Raw genomic sequence first — 16,465 nt, forward strand, 5'->3', positions numbered from 1 at the left:
CTCCTCCCCTCCAGTGGCACAGAGGGATGGGGAATGGGGGTTGCTGTCATTCCATCACACGTTGTCTCTGCTGCTCCTTCCTCTGCAGAAGGAGGACCCCTAACACTCTTCCCCGGCTCCAGCATGGGGTGCTTCCCACAGGAGACAGTCCTCCATGAACTTCTCAATGTGAGTTCTTCCCATGGATTGCAGTTCTTCCTGAACTGCTCCAGTGTGGGTCCCTTCCATGGCGTGCTGTCCTTCAGGAACAGGCTGCTCCAGCATGGGTCCTCCAGGGGTCCACAAGCCCTGACAGCAAACCTGCTCCAGCCTGGGCTCCTCTCTCCATGAGTCTACAGGTCCTGCCAGGAGCCTGCTCCAGCGTGGGCTTCCCGCGGGGCCACAGCCTTCTTCGGGCATCCCCCTACTCTGGTTTGGAGGGCTGCAGGTGGGTATCTGCTCCACCATTAACCTCCATGGCTGCAGGGGCACAGCCTGCATCACCATGGGCTGCAGGGGAATCTCAGCTCTGGTGCCTGGAGCACCTCCTGCCTCCTTCTGCGCTGACCTGGGGGGTCTGCAGGGCTGTTCGTCTCACATATTCTCACTCATTCCTCCAGTGATAGTTGTGCAGCAGATTTTTTCCCCCCTTCCTTAAATACGTTATCACAGAGGTGCTACCATTGTCACTGATGGGCTCGGCACTGGCCAGCATCTGGTCTGTCTTGAAACCAGCTGGCATTGGCTCTACCAGACATAGGGGAAACTTCTCACAGAAGCCACTCCTGCAGCTCTCCACTACCAAAACCTGGCCATGCAAACCCCATACATACGCCTTGTTGAGTCATGAGAGCAGTCATTGTTCCTTTAACTCTTTCCAACCCGTTTGTCTCTCTTCTGCTCCTCATCAAGCCTTTTCTTCCAGGGAAACAGATTCTTCAGTGACTTGGGCCATTGCTGATATGTGGAGTATTATGCAGTTCTGGAACTCAGAAGTATGTGCTAGACCATTGTTTAGGAGTTGTACTCCTTTATTTATTGCAACTGCTTCACAAGTGCTAGGTCAGCAGCCATACTAAAAGGTGCCCCACATGGGAAGTGTCTCAAGGCTAGAAATACTTATTGTGTCGCAAGGTATTTCTTCTGGATTATCAAACGTGGAGGATTTTTGAGGAATATAGAATCAGAAAAGTAGTGTACCCCATCCTTCACTATGGAACAGCTTTTAGTTCTCTTCTGTGAGAGAACAATCTAAAAACCCCATTCAAATTCCATAAATTAGTAGGAAGAAATCTCTTTGTCTAAACATCAAATTCCAACAACATTGCAACATTTGGTTTCCAGGTTTTGTAGTTGTGCAGAAGCCTAAGTGCTCTACTGTGTAGATAGAAACGATTAAGCAGAAAATGGCAGAAGGAACCACTGAACATACAAACCTGATCTCCTGCACTGCCTGTCACCTCGCTGGGGGAAGTGAGACAGACTGTGTGCAGCAAGCACGAGTATTGGGGTAGTTATGACTAGCAGCCTGGGAGCAGAAATGTTTGGCTTAATATGAGCTTGGGCAGGGGGGAAATGTGTTTCTCTGTTATTTAATTATGCTCTTTTTCTCCTCAATACCTGCATCAGTGATCAAAACCTGGGTTAATTGACAATGCATTAAGTAAAAATCTCCAAGTTGTACTGGTTTGTCTATGACACCATGGTTGCAGGTAGGTGTATGCTCTGCACATAGCTGTTGCAACTGAAGATACCCTGCTGTGGCTTTCTAGGTGCATGCTACCGCCTTATGTTACAGTTTATCCCATGCTGGACTTCAGCTGGTAGTTTCCATGAACACCTTCTACTTTATTCTGAAAAAATCAGCTAAATTATTTCAAATAGTTTATTTAGCAATGTGAAGGGGTTTAGCTGATGTGGCTTGAAGGAGACTAGGGAGCACTTCACTTAGTTTAGTGCAGAAGAATTGGTAAAGAAGTGCTGTCATGGAAAAGCATTAATGCTGTTCTGCTAGTGACACCTGCATTTCGTAAAGCAAATGAGGATTCACTTTACCAACAGGAGACTGATTCTGCCCATTGCCTCAGCACTCCATTTGGCAGAACTGTACATGAGGTAATCTCCAGTGGCAGCGTGATGATGGATAGCTGGGAATCATTGTCCCTTTGGCTGGCACAGAGTGTGTCTATTCTCATTTCTGGTTCTATTGCTGCTGTGGATTGATAGCACCTGTCGTACACCTATGCCAGTTTAAAAACTTCCTGCCTCTCTTCTGAATGCAACTAGCCTGTAGATCTGTGAGTACTCCCTAACCTATGCTGGGCAAAAGGGTTAGCAAGACCTACTATTTAAATCCTTAAGGCAAATTACCTGTCTTGCCCAAAATGCGTTAGGGACTCCTTATGGTTGTAAATCTGGGAGTGACAGCCTGTTGCTCTGCATGACTAAATTACAAAGTAGATTTAGACTGCTATCGTCTGTGGCTATACTGCATCCAGTATCTAAAGCAAACTTCTTTAGAGCTATTTTTCATTTTTTGACCAATTTGTAGATACATTTTCTTTTCTCAAGTTAGTTGCGCTTTACTTAGCAGCGTGTTCTCTGGGTTGTATTTTATTCTTCATCTCCTTAGGCCTCTTTGGAGACAGAAGACATGATCATGTCTCTGAGTCAAATATTGCTGAAAGCTGGGAGAATGTGTAGAAGTTAGATACTCTTATGCTTGCCTTGTTTGTATGCTATCTTGGCGTATGCTAATATTCGCTGCTGGGAACTGGATACTGGGCTAAAGAGATCTTTGGTTTTACCTGTTATGGCTGTTCTTATGGTTTGCTTTTATATGGCTCCAGGAAGACAGTAGCTACTCAGTGACTTTGCAGCTTGTCATTCATTGTGGAGATGCTTTTCAGTTTTGTGGTGGGCTGACCTTGCCTGAATGGCAGGTGCTCACCAAACCACTTTATCAGTCGCCTCCTCAGCAGAACAGGGGGAGAAAATAAGATGAAAAAAACCCTGCGAGTCAAGATAAAGGCAGTTTAATGAAGCAATAGCAAAAGTCTCACGTGTGGAAGCAAAGGAAAACAAAAGCTGTTATTCTCTACCTCCCGTCAGCAGGCGATGTTCACCCACCTCCCAGGAAGCAGGGCTTCAGTGCATGTAGTAGTTGCTCTGGAAAACAAATGCCATAAATAACAAATGCCCCCCCTTCACCCTTCCTTCTCTTAGCTTTTATGTCTGAGCAGACATCATATGGTATGGAATATCCCCCTGGTCACTTTGGGTCAGCTGTCCTGGCTGTGTCCCCTCCCAAGACCTTCCCACCCCAGCCTGCTGGTGGTGCAGGAGGGAATGTTGCAGAGAGAGCCTGGGTGCTGTGCGAGCCCTGCTCAGCAGCAGCCAAACCCCTGGTGTGTTATCCCCACCTTTCCAGCTACCGATGCAAGCACAGCGCTGTGGGGGCTGCTGCCGGGCTCAGCCAGACCCCATACAAGTTTTCTGGCTATGTGCAGTCAAGAAGGGGGGGAGAAGTTAAAGAAATTTGTTAAAGTGCGAAGAAAAATATTTGGCCTCTTCATTTGTGGAAGACACATAAAGCATGCAAAAATGAAAGGAAGGACAATGAAAACAGAGAGTACAATGAAGAGCCAGGGTAGATGCTCTTCCTAGAGAGAGAGAGAGAGAGAAAAAGAACAAAGAATGTTAGTAAGGCAAAGCATGAACTGAGGAAGACACTTTGAAAGGGAAGCAGTAAGCACTGTAGCAAACTACAGTAAAAACAATACAAAATGTTTAGATAGGATTTCAAGAACAAATAGGGGTGGTAATTTCTGAAAGTTATCTTTGAAACTTTGGAATATTTTAGCAAATAAAAACATTAAAGAATGCATGTTGTAAATATTGTGAGTCCTCATTAAAAGAGCAGTGTTTTTACTGATGCACTAATTCACCTGTTCAAAACGCTTCAGTCATCAACTCATGGAATTTAGAATTGCAGTGTTTGTGTGTATGTGTGTGTATGCGTGTATGCATTTGTGGTTTGGGTGAAACTGGTATTTTTTCATTTGAATCAGACAAAGGTGTGGTCAGGGTGTTTTCTTTCGGGCATTTATTTATCGTAGCTTACAGTTTGCTTTGTTGTTCAAATAGTATGTGACTCCACCCTTTCTCATTATTACCAGGCAGGGATATAAGGCTGCTTTAGAGAGTTTCTAAGTTAATACTATTGAAATCTGGTATCCAGTTGCTTTCTAATCCTTTTAGGTGCAAGACTTTGGAGGTGAAATGGTAAGCATTATATCATGACTGCAAAAATATGACTCTTAAGAAGGAAACATGATGTTGAAAGAAAATTCTTATACTAACCTGTTCCTTATTTAATTGGCAATAAGTTGTCCCCTTTCACTCCATTCCAAACTTCCTGTGCAGTGAGCCTGTGAGGATCCAGGAGTGCAACTGCTGTGGTTAAGGATGTGTGGGTTTGATCTCCTGAAGGTATTTCAAAGGAATATGCAGACAGTAAGTGTAAGCATACCTTCATCTCTCCCACAGACAGGCTACCAGAAGTGCTTGCTCATGCTGGAGGGAAACAGTGCTTTATGCTAACGGTGTCACAAATCACACCCAGTGTCTCCGATGCAAATGCAGAGCTCCAGGAAGCAATTTGTTTCCTTCTATCCCAGTACTCCCTGAAGGGTGATGCAAGTCTACTGTCTTTAGTGTAGAACGGTAGCTGCAGCCAAGGGTGAGTTCCTGAAAATTATGAGCGAAAAGGAAAATCAACACTCTTAACTGCTTCTGTATATGAAACTGGATCATAAGCTCTTACAAATTTGTTTTGCTTAGATCTTGTCTATTATAGCAGTTACAGTTTTTCACAAGTCCTAAAATAGCACGGAAGAAGGAGAATGGGGTGGATGAAAATGAAAGTAAATTGTCAGTCTCCTTGGGAATGCTGTCAGTACACTTCCTGCTACTGAAATGTATTTCTTACCTTTCTGGAGAAAAAAATTCAATGGTAAACCTAAAAACCAAAACATATTTTACAAAATCATGTTCTGTGTTTCAGTGGTGACTGCTGGAAATCAGTTTATTGCAAGATTTGTTTGTGTTCCAGTGTAACACAGGGAATGTAATCTGCCGCCTCCTTTTTAAACTTTTCCATCTCTCCTCAGTAGTGAGGTCACCTGTTCTTTTCCCAGATGTAGGTTTGCTCTTAGACTCAGGACAAAGATTTGTCAAAATCAGCGTGTGTAGCACCTTAGCAGAAGGCACCATATCCAAAGGCAAGAGGAAAAACTATGCAAGGGAGAGGATTCATCAGAGGTCAGGGAGGAACATTTCTTGTAGGTGACTAATAGTAAGGGATGGGCAAACCTTGTGTTGTTTTGAGGTTTTGTGAACCTTGTGAACTGTGCTTTTGGTTTCGCAGAGTTTGTGAACTGTTCTGTCTTCCAGCTTGCCCTTTTCCCCATGATATTTTTCAGGAAGGGGGTTTTGTTGATTCCCCCACCCCACCCCCCACCCCTAAAAGAGAGATCCCTTTCTGTAATTGCTTGAACCATCTCTCCACTTCAGCACGTTCTCAGCAAACTACTGGGTGTGAGCAGTTTCTGTCTGTATCATGGCCTCTTTTTCTCAGTATTTGCATTTTAATGATATTTTCTTCTAAGTATGAAAGCACAATATGAGAAAGGGACCTAGGTCAATATCAAGAGGAACTACAGCTTGTTCCTTCTGTAGGTCTATCTAGCTTCAGTTTTAAACAAGTTAAGTTTCTTTCCTTTCTCTTCATTTAATCTAAATAATCTGATTTTGTATAATTCTGGAGTTATTATTTTACAGAATCACAGAATGGTCAGGGTTGGAAGGGAGTTCTAGAGATCACCTAGTCCAACCCCATGCTAAAGCAGCTTCACCTACAGCAGGTTGCACAGGATCGTGTCCAGGTGGGTTTTGAATGTCTCCAGAGAAGGAGACTCCACAGCCTCTCTGGGCAGCCTGTCCTAGTGCTGTGTCACCCTCAAAGTGAAGACGTTCTTCCTCATATTCAGATGGAACTGCCTGTGCGGTGGTTTGTGCCCACTGAAAATAGTCTGGCCCCATCCTGTTAACACCTGCCCTTAAGATATTTGTATGCGTGTTTTAAATTGTGTTTGTGTAACATTTGTCCTCTCTGCTCCCTTTTTCAGTCATTCAACTGATCTTTAAAAGCCAAATCAGAATCAGGACCCTCCTAGTTTCATTAAGTCCTTGCACCATTGAATCAGGTCCTTGGACTCCACAAAATTTGAGATTATTTTAGAATAAAACCCCATATCCCTTCTTCATTGTCACCTGTAGGAATGAATGTCCTTAGACTAACCCTCAAAGGAGATGGTTTTATATTACTACCTTCTTATTTAAATCTGTTATACCATGCGTGTATGTCACATGTGTAAAACAGGTTGATTTATTGTGTATACTGCTACCATTTCACATTTGATGAATTGTAAGGAGAGAAACTTCTTCAGACATTGCATTGGGGTGACCTGCAAAGTGATCTGAAAGGAATAAGTCAATGATTTGGAGACTTTGTGTAGTGAATTGTGGTTTGCATATCTTTATCTTATAAGTGGAATATTTTATTTTATTTTTTCTTTTCAGGATAGTATTTTGGTAGATTATTGCTGTGTTCTAAATTTTACCTTTAGTGGATGCCGGTTAAGTTAATGAATTCTAGCTGGCCAATCAAAGAATCAAAGCTATTTCGTTTGTAAAGTATACTAATTGAGATAGCTATATGCAGTTTAATTGTGTTGGCAAATAATGTTTCATTTCTAAACAGTTCATCTTTTAACAGAGGAGGAGGACTGGGGGATTTAGTAATTTGCCAAAAATGAGACATATTTTCTAATTACACAAATTATTCATCAGCATCAGTGCTTACAAAAAAACCCCTAAGGCACAAATATATATATAAATTTTAAAAAAGGAAGTAAAGCTTCATCTAAAATAGAACTTAAAACAGAAGTTGAAGCCAACTTTGATGAAAGCTTCACACATTTTAAGCTGACTCTAGGGTGCACAACAAATAGATGTGGAGTGTTGCAAAACTCAAACGTTAAAGCAACAGAGCACAGTCGGTATACTGCCAAGATCTAGATGAAGAATTGTCCAAAAGCCCTTCCTGCAATTATAATGAATTAAATATGCAAACTATGCATTTTAGAATTTCTGCAATTTTTACTATCCTGCCATAAAAAGATTTCTCAGTGGAGAAGATAACTCGTACAAGAATTGTAGATTTTAATAGAAATGGGCATCTTGCATTATATAGACAGAAAAACTGAGACTCTTTAGTTGAATTCAGTTCTTTATGCAAGAATGTTTTTTATTTGCATTACTGCAACAAAATTAGTACGAGGGCCACCGACAGAGATGTGTTTTACTACAAGTAAAAGGATAGATTGGTGATTGGCAGATTTATGTTCCCTAAGCATTTTCCCACAACAGCTCTTCTGATGACAAGCCAACTGAGCAAGTTTTGGCTTGCAGTTTCGGTGGTTTGCAAACTGTTTCATTTTGAAAGTATGGGAGTTGTTACTCAACACCAGGGGCCAAATGATGATCTGAATTGTGCTGGAGTTACACTCATGCTTCTCTGTTTACTATTTTGGAACAGCTGCTAACGTACACTGCTGTTCAGATCACGATCTGGTCCAGTTTCCTATACATTGTAGAAGGTGACGGAAGAAAGAAAATGAAATTCACCTCATCTGTGATAGACCTTTGACTGTGTCTGTCTTTTCTGCATTAAGTCTAGGGAAAGCCTAGGGCACATATTTTATGCACCTACTGAACTGCCCTGTTAAGATGCATATCTCTGCACTGACTGTAGGAGCAGCCTGGTTACCTAACTGCCTTAAACCAAAATCTTAACCTTTATACAGCTAGAATGAGGCAAAAAGAGTCCCACTCTAGAAAAACTGAGTGGAAAAGGAGATTGTGTATTCTTCACCAATGCCTTTGAAAGAAAACGGTTCTTTACATCAGCAATATTTTTGCTTGTAAAGGTGTTCATGCTGGGTTTTTTTATAGCCCAAATTAATGTTGTAATATCATCCTGCAATAAAAAAAAAAAAAAAAAGAATATTTTTTAGGAAAAAGAAAGTGCAAGAATGTGAAATTTAGCACATATACTGCTCTCTGCTTTATGATTCTTCCCAATCAAGAGCAGTAATTGAGTTGCTTGATGGAAATTACTTTTAGGAGTACTAGAAATCAAGAAGTTGAGTTTTTTCAACCTTGCTTTTCATGGCGGTGTGATCTCTGCTTGAAAATACTTATAAAGCCTTTCTGCTGCTTTCTATGTCTTAACATGGAATGACTCTGTGCTACAGTTGTTCCTTCAGTGAGATTTAAACAAAATGTATTGGCTAAGTGAGGAAATGAAGAGCTACTGTAGGAAAAAGACTGCAAGAGCATGTCAAATGTAGGCTAACCAAAGATCTAACAGAGGCTGGAATGTTTCTCATGAATATATCAAGGGACTAATTACCAATAGGTGGGAAAGGAAAAAGGGTGGTGATGGCCCAAGGTAGAATTCATAAAGCAGTTTAGACTGTGACTTTGAAAGTTTTCAAGAAAGAAATTATGCTTTGGGCTGTCTTCTGGGGGAGCAAAAAACCCAACCACTGTTAAGATGAGTTTGATCATTTTAAGAAAAAGGTTTTATCATGCTAGATAAGAAGAAACTGCACTTGGTGACCCAAGAATAGTCTTTTGATAATAGGTTTTGAAGGCCGTAGAACACAGAGCACTCCTGCATTCTCTGCTTCTAGTCAAAGCTATTGGTAAGTATCAATATATAGCTTAGGACATTTTCCTTCATGATAAAAAAGCACCTGAAAAGATGGGAAATTGCTGATAATCTCCTTGGAATTCTGTGAGTAAGGAAATGTTCTAGGGTTTGATGGAGCATATAAAAAAATTGATATTAAGGTCTTATATATAGTGGGGAAATTTGTTACCTATTTTTGGCAGTTGTTCAACTGTAGGAGTAATATTGGTTACACAAATGATAGTGCACATAAAACTGAAATACCTCCACTATTATGTCCTCTAACTCAGAAAATATTCCTGTTTATGTTTTGGTTTCTAAAATTGCTTTTTGAACATTCAGGCTACCTCACTACTATGACATTGGTTTGGATCTGTGTTGTGAAGGACATACACAGGATGGTGTGCAAAGTATTTGAGTTTTTTTTTTCACAAGGGTTTAAGTATGACTGGAAACTAAGCTGTATTTTTAAAAAGTGGCAGAATTTGGACTAGTACATGACACTTAAACTTCTAACTATGCAGAAAGATTTGGGTACTTGTTCTAAAAATGACACACACATGCATGCACACACACTCAGAGATATGCTCGTAACCTAGCAAAATATTACCAGTTAATCTTAAGAGTCATACTTCAATCTGCAGGTGCAAGAACACTTTGAGACTAGCCTGTCCTTAATTCACCCTGTCGTTAATAAGTGACTTGATCTAAAACACATCCAGGCTTTCAGATAAGTCACAATAGTGAACAGAGGTCTTGCCAATAGTCCTCAATATTGGAAATTGTTTCCCTATATATGTATGCTTGTACCACAACATGTTATGTATGTACTTTGAAAGCAGACACCATACAATGACCACACTTAGAAGAATCACTAGAATCCTTTTGCCAGAGGTTGGGCTAGCAATGTCTTAACTAACTAGACTGTACAGCAAAGGCAGTTTAGAGGTTTTTTTCTCTTTTTCCCCCCATGCTACACATTATTAGTGATAATTAATGACTAGTGAAGTGTTGTTTAACTATTGCTGAGCATACCGAAGGTTTATCTTTAAATATGATAACTATGGCTACCATGGGTGTCCTTCTGCTTTAAACAGTGCCTCAATTGTGTACATGCTGTTCTCTCTATGTTGATAGCATTCCTGAATCAACCACATGTACTCTGCTGAATCCTGTTGTAATGGTTTAAACTGTTTTCCCCAGATGTCTGTCTTGCCTCTCTGCCAAAGATTGTCCTGTTCAGAAAATCAATAGAAAAGAGCATGTGCTGGCTCAAAGACATGATCCCACAGCATTGGTCAAATTATAGTTATTAGAGACTTAAGAAGTTTGACATTTTATTGAAGATGGATTTATTCAGTGACTTCTATTTCTTTCTTTCAAGTCTTTTTCAAAGACAGCAATCTCTCAGAAGGTGACAGGATAGTCAGTTTGGAAGGCAATGCCTAAAATCATTAAAGCAAGTTTTAACATAAATTGTCTGTTAAACACCTTGAATGAAAACCAGAAGCATTTTATATCTACTCTTTAATTATTTTATTAGTTTGTTATCTATGTTACGTTTATCAATATGTGAATGTTAAATTTACTGGTAAAAGTACTCTCAAGGAAGGGCTTTCCAAGATATGCATAGAAGTACCTGAGAAAACCCATGTCTTAAATTTGTAGTATGTTCATCTGACTGGAAAAGCAAAACGATCCCAAGATATTTATTCCATCCATTACAACCAAAGGAATAGAATTAGCATTTTCAATAACTCAGTTTAATGATGGAGTAGTTCATATTGGAAGGGGCCTCAAGAGTTTTGCAGTCCAACCCCCTGCTCAAAGCAGGGCTGATTTGAGGTTAGACCAGGTAGCTCAGGGCTTTATCCAGTTGGGTCCTGAAAATCTCCAAGGACAGACAAAGCCTCCAAAGCATCTCTGGGCATCCTTACTGTCTTCATGGGGAAACAGTTTTTCCTTATACATAGTTGGAACCTCTCATTTCAATTCATGCTTACTGTTTCTTGTCCTCCCGCCATGTGCCATTGTGAGCAGTCTGGGTCTGTCTTCTCAGAAACCTTCTTGCAGGTACTGGCAGGCTGCTATTAACATCCCTCAAAGCCATCTCTTATCCAGACTGGACAAGCCCAGCTTCCTCAGCCTCTCCTCACAGGACAAGTACTTCATCTCCCAACAACTTGATGTCCCCGCACTGAACTCGCTGCAGTTTTTTGATGTCTGTCTTGTACTGGGGAGCCCAAAGCAGGGCATAGTAGTCTTCCTGTTGTCCCACAAGTGCTGAGTGGAAGGGGATAATCCCTTTCAATTTACTGGCTGCATTCCAGTTAATATAGCCCAGAACACTGCTGGTGTGCCTTTTTTCCCCTCTTTTTTCTTTCTTGTTTCTCCTTCCTGCCCCAGGTCACACTGGTTCCTCATGCTCAGATTGCTGTTTACTGCAGTCCCTTTCCACAGAGCTACTTCCCAGCCAGTCAGTCCCCAGCCTGTATCATTGCAAAGGGCTCCTTCTTCCATTGTACTGGAATTTGCATTTGTCGTTGTTGAATTTCATGAGGTTTCTCTTGGTTCATTCCTTCAGCACGTCTAGGTCCCTCTGGATGATAGCCTTGCCCTCAAGCGTATAAACCATTCCCCCCAGCTTGGTCTTATCTGCAAACTTGACAAGTGTGCACTCCAGGACTGCTTCTTTCTTAATTTTTTCCCTGGCTTAGTTCTCCCACTTGAAAACCCTAGGAGACTACAGTGACCGGGCACAGCGGGACTGAGCATGGCATGATAATTGCCTGCCAATTTTCTGCCAACCATCCTTTAACTTCATTTTTTGGTTGATCCAATGAAAAGTTGAATTTTTATACAAGATGTATGGATTTAATTAATATTCATGTGATGATCCTGGAATAACCCACCAGCTTTAAAACCGTAACATTTATCTGGTTTGGGACTTTTCTGTGTTGGCTACATAAGTAATAGGTTAAGCAGGATAACACAAGGGAAGTGCAGAACTGATGATGTATGAGATTTTTTGTGTGTATGTCCCTTGTACTGTTCATTTGCAGCTATACAAATAAGGTAGCATTCACCGCTTTCAGTTATTAGACTTAAATTTTCAAGTGATTCTGGATACCAATGATTCTGAGTACCATAATTTGGCAAAGGCCAGCTTCTATCATGCTGAAAAATCTGTGGAACCACTGAACACTAGCCCTCTGAAAATTAGTTTATCCTATGATGATCTCACGTATACTTGTCAATTCGTGTGACACATTTGAACGGAACTCAGAGGAGAGATGACAGAAGAAAAGCCTATTGACATGCAGTAGCATAGATACAGACAAGCAGGTTGGCCTAAATGATGCTTCCACATGCATCTCAAAATTACAGAGGTTTCACACAGATCACAGAAACAGCAAAGAAATTGCACATCCATCAATATATGACCTGGTTACTTTCTCATGAATGGCTGGGAAATCATAACCGACTTTCATAAGAGATACAACAGATCAGTTGTATGGTTCATCAGATTGGAAAGTGGAAATATGGAACTGTGTGTTAAATCTGTCCCAGGTTGTCTTTTGATGCCAATCATTTCGTCAAAGCTTGGTCACCTTCAGTGAGCACTATGTATAAAATGTAAGTTATTTTTTCCAGCCCCTGCAGTGTGGTTCCATGGTAGCAGCCGTGGGATGTACAGCTCATGTGTGAGGTGGAAAGCAATATTGCAGGGTTTCACAAACCAGCTCCTTCTACCAGAAACCTCTGGTACTGGGTGTGGAATGGCACTCTTCTTTCATGGGTATCAGGCATGAAGTCAGTCATATAGAGACAGAACTTCAATTCCTGTGCATTTATGGTTGCCACAGCCTTCACTGGGGTCTGAACCATCTGGATTTACCAGAATTTACCGGTGGAATTCACTAAAGAAGTAGGGAAGAAGTTTCTTTTAGCTCTTGAGCTGTCTAATGTATTGAGTTGGAACCACAGAAGATAAAACTGCAGACTCGGTTGTCATTTTTCTTACTTTTTATCATGATCTCTGCTATATTACAGCTGCTCGTGTTCATCTCTTCTCCACCCAGACAATTTAGTTTCAGGCGCAGCAGAACAGGTGGGGAGGTAGTATTAGAGATGGACTCAAAACATGATGATGTGAATTACAGCACTACTGTGTGATTCCTCAACACATAGATGGGACAGGGGAAGGGGACATAAAAATAAAAATGTGTGGACTTAGTGGGTCAGAAAGAACCTGTGTAACAGTTTGTTTAGGTGTCCTCTTTGAAACACATACCAAAGAATGCTGCTTGATAGATTATGCTCTATACTTGTGTTTTCCAGCAGAGTTTTAATATATCTTCTAGTGTTGGAAAAATTAAGAGTGTCATTAGACTAACTTTTCAAAGAGAAATGGGAAGGAGGTTTTAAAGGGCTTTATTGACAAGTCTAGCCACTTACATATAAGAGTTTTCACCGCTGTATTCTGTAATCAGCCTCCAAGGTTAAACATTGAAAATAGAAAGGATGATCTGGAGCTCACTGATGTTACCATCACCCCAAGAGGCTTTTCTTCAGACTCACCGTGACCAGCATTCTGAATAAGCAACGTAGAATTTTCTTCTTAACCCTGAAGTTAAACGTTTCCCACTTAATCAACATTTTTCTTGTAATGTAAGAAGATGGCTTAAAGCAAACAGATCTTGAGCATTTTCTTAATTAGAGAGCCGTATTTCAACAACAGCCCTGGAACCTTGTCAGGGTACCCTGCTGGGATGTGCATGAGGTGCATGTGATTTACAATAATCTCTTAGCAACAAACGTTTATATGAATTGATAAATTACTGCATATTTATTCTGCTTAAAAATTATGTCCTTTGACAGTGCTCTGTAGGAAATGTCTCAGCAAGAAGCAGAAACACAGTCTTGAAGAGTGGAATATAGTTTCAAACCAAAGCAGAGCAATTTTTTCAGTCTCAGCGCTAAAGAGGTAAGCTCCAGTAGGTATTAAACCCTTCGTGAGCAGCGCACATTAACCATTGCAACACCCAGTTACTGTTACTATGTCCACATAACACATCTCCAGCAGTCGGTAAAGCCTACCTGGTGTACAGATCCTGTAGCTAGAACACCAATAAAAATGGGCCAGAGTGACGCTCTGATCTACGTCTTTGATGGTGTCAAGAAAAGTGACTGGAACATAAGGTACTCTCAACTGACTGCATGAAGAGTTAGTTTACTCTTCCTATGGCCAAGTTTAATTGTTCAGCAGACCTAAAACCTCAAAAGTTCTAAAAAAATGAAAGTGGAGTTTGGGGATTTCAGAGAGACGACTAAGTAGGTGTCAGTTAAAAGCTGGCAATCCCCCCTGCCCAAATCCATCCCTGATTCAGAGATGTTGTGAGCAAGATGAGCGGCTTCTCTGCCAGAAATACTGTTAGTTTGCCACTGAGACTTTCATAAAGGTGCAAATCATGGTTTTGAACTTTTGGGCAACCCATAGCTAGTATTTTAAAGTTGCTGGTGAATACTTGCACAAGCTTCCAAAGGGAAAATCATCCTGAGTCTTAATGCCACTAAACATAGGACCTTAGGTTTTCCTTTTAGCAACAAAGAGGAACTTACTCCTAGGATACTATGGGATATAAGAAATCACATACCTTGAAACAACATGACCTTGAAAACATATCTGTGATGGTACATGTAATAATTTTTACCCTGTGGGGCCACCTTATGATTCTTAATTTCTAATAGCAGAATGAGTCTTAACACATGGTGTGAAGAAAGGGCCCTTCCACTTTTCAGCTGTGGCTTTTGCCAAATGAGATGAAATTCACTCTCCTGAAAAAAAAAAAGAAATAAAAGCAAAAAGTAAGGAGCAAGTGAATTCCTTGAGATCAACTGTTTGAATCCAATGACAAAGATTAAAGAGGGAACGCAGATCTCCTGCCCTCCAGACAGCTATCCTATGCACAATGCTGCCTGCCATCATCCCTTTGTTCTGTCTGGTTCTGAAGATCACTCCTTCAGATTTGCCGTGTAACAGGTTGTTAATAGATACTTGCTTTTGTATCAGTGACTGAGGAAAACATAAGGGTGCAGTACTGAGGCAGTGTGTCTATAAAATGCCAGAGCACAACACCTAGAGAGACAGTATGCATTGCAGATCCACTATCTAAAAACGATAAAAAAATTACCTACCAGAGATTTATCCGAGACCTTCAGGGTAGTAATCTATCACCTGTGAAAATTCTTCTGCCCCCCAAATCCCATTTTAAATAGCCAAACTCTCCACATGTCCCTGAACTTTTTGATAATACTCTTGGGTGCACTGACAATGATTGCTGAAGTCGGAAATGATCAACACATACAATATGCCACTTAGAGCAGCAGCAGCAGATGTTTCTGGCTTTCAAATGGTAAGGGAATTACCGACTAGGAAACCTGGTCTGTGGGTTGTTTTTTGGTAGTCCCCCTTTTTCTGTAGTGGAGATTAAGGGGCTTTCTTATCAGATATTTGTTGTTTCATATTTGAGTCAATTCAGCTACCTTAGAACAACTCTTTACAATAGATTATCACAGGGTTATTTGTTCACCACACAGGGGTCAGTTGATCCAGAGGCAGAGCAGAGGGAAGATGTAGTAAACTGTCCTCTTCAGTCTGTGATACTGTCTTGAGCCTTGTGATTCCCAGAGCTGGGGTTATGCTCACGTGGAGTGTCTTTTGCAGTACAAACCTTTCCGCTAATGGCATGCAAGCTGGGATGATCAGACAGAACTCCTCTTGGAACGATCCAAAATCTATGGTACAATCTGAATGAGGTACTTTCCAATATGCAGATAACGTACAGTGTGCAGAAGTGGAAAGCATGACTCATCCCACAATTTTCCCTTGGTGTGAAGGTTTCATGCAACGGCCATGGCGCAGTAGTTCTTGTGTGATGTACTTTGCTGCATGTCCAGTGTGCTGTTCTGTCTGAGTTAGGTAGAAACTTGATCCCTGAAATGTGCTACTCAATACTGGAGCCCATGACGTCCTTCTATGAAAGTACTTATGGAAACATGAGTATAGCAGGTCTGAGAAGGTACTTCACATATGACAGCATTTTCCTCATTTAGGATTTGTGGGAGGAAGAAGGGTTTTCAGCTTGGCTTCACAAGGGTCAAGACAAGATGGCACTAGGAAGTTGTGTGAAGGAATATAATTCAAAAATTATTTCCATAAGTTTCAGAGAACCTCTGTAGGGCTTCAACCTATTGTCTCGATTTTTATGCCTTGTTACTAAAAACTTGTAACACATTAACTGTTAAACAGTTTCCAAACTCTTTCCAAATTAACTCAACTGAGGATAAGAACTTCCCTGATGATGTTCAATTGATGACACTTTTGCTGAATGCAGAATCTGTGTTTGATTACCCTCTGCAGAAGAAGAGTAACTCCGTTGATGACATCATAATGTAAATGCCATATGAGCAAAAAGAGGATCATGTCATAATACATAAAGACATAATAAAAATTTTAAAAATTGAAAATAAATTTTTCTTCCTTCCTTCCATCTGTTTGTCCGTCTTTTTTTTTTTTTTTTTTTTTTTTCTTTTCCCAATCTTCTGGGTGGAGTAATGTAAATATTATAAGAAATATAAGTGTGCTAGTGAGTCAAACATATTCTT

This window comes from Falco biarmicus, chromosome 5, assembly GCF_023638135.1.
Source record: "Falco biarmicus isolate bFalBia1 chromosome 5, bFalBia1.pri, whole genome shotgun sequence".
NCBI lineage: Eukaryota > Metazoa > Chordata > Aves > Falconiformes > Falconidae > Falco > Falco biarmicus.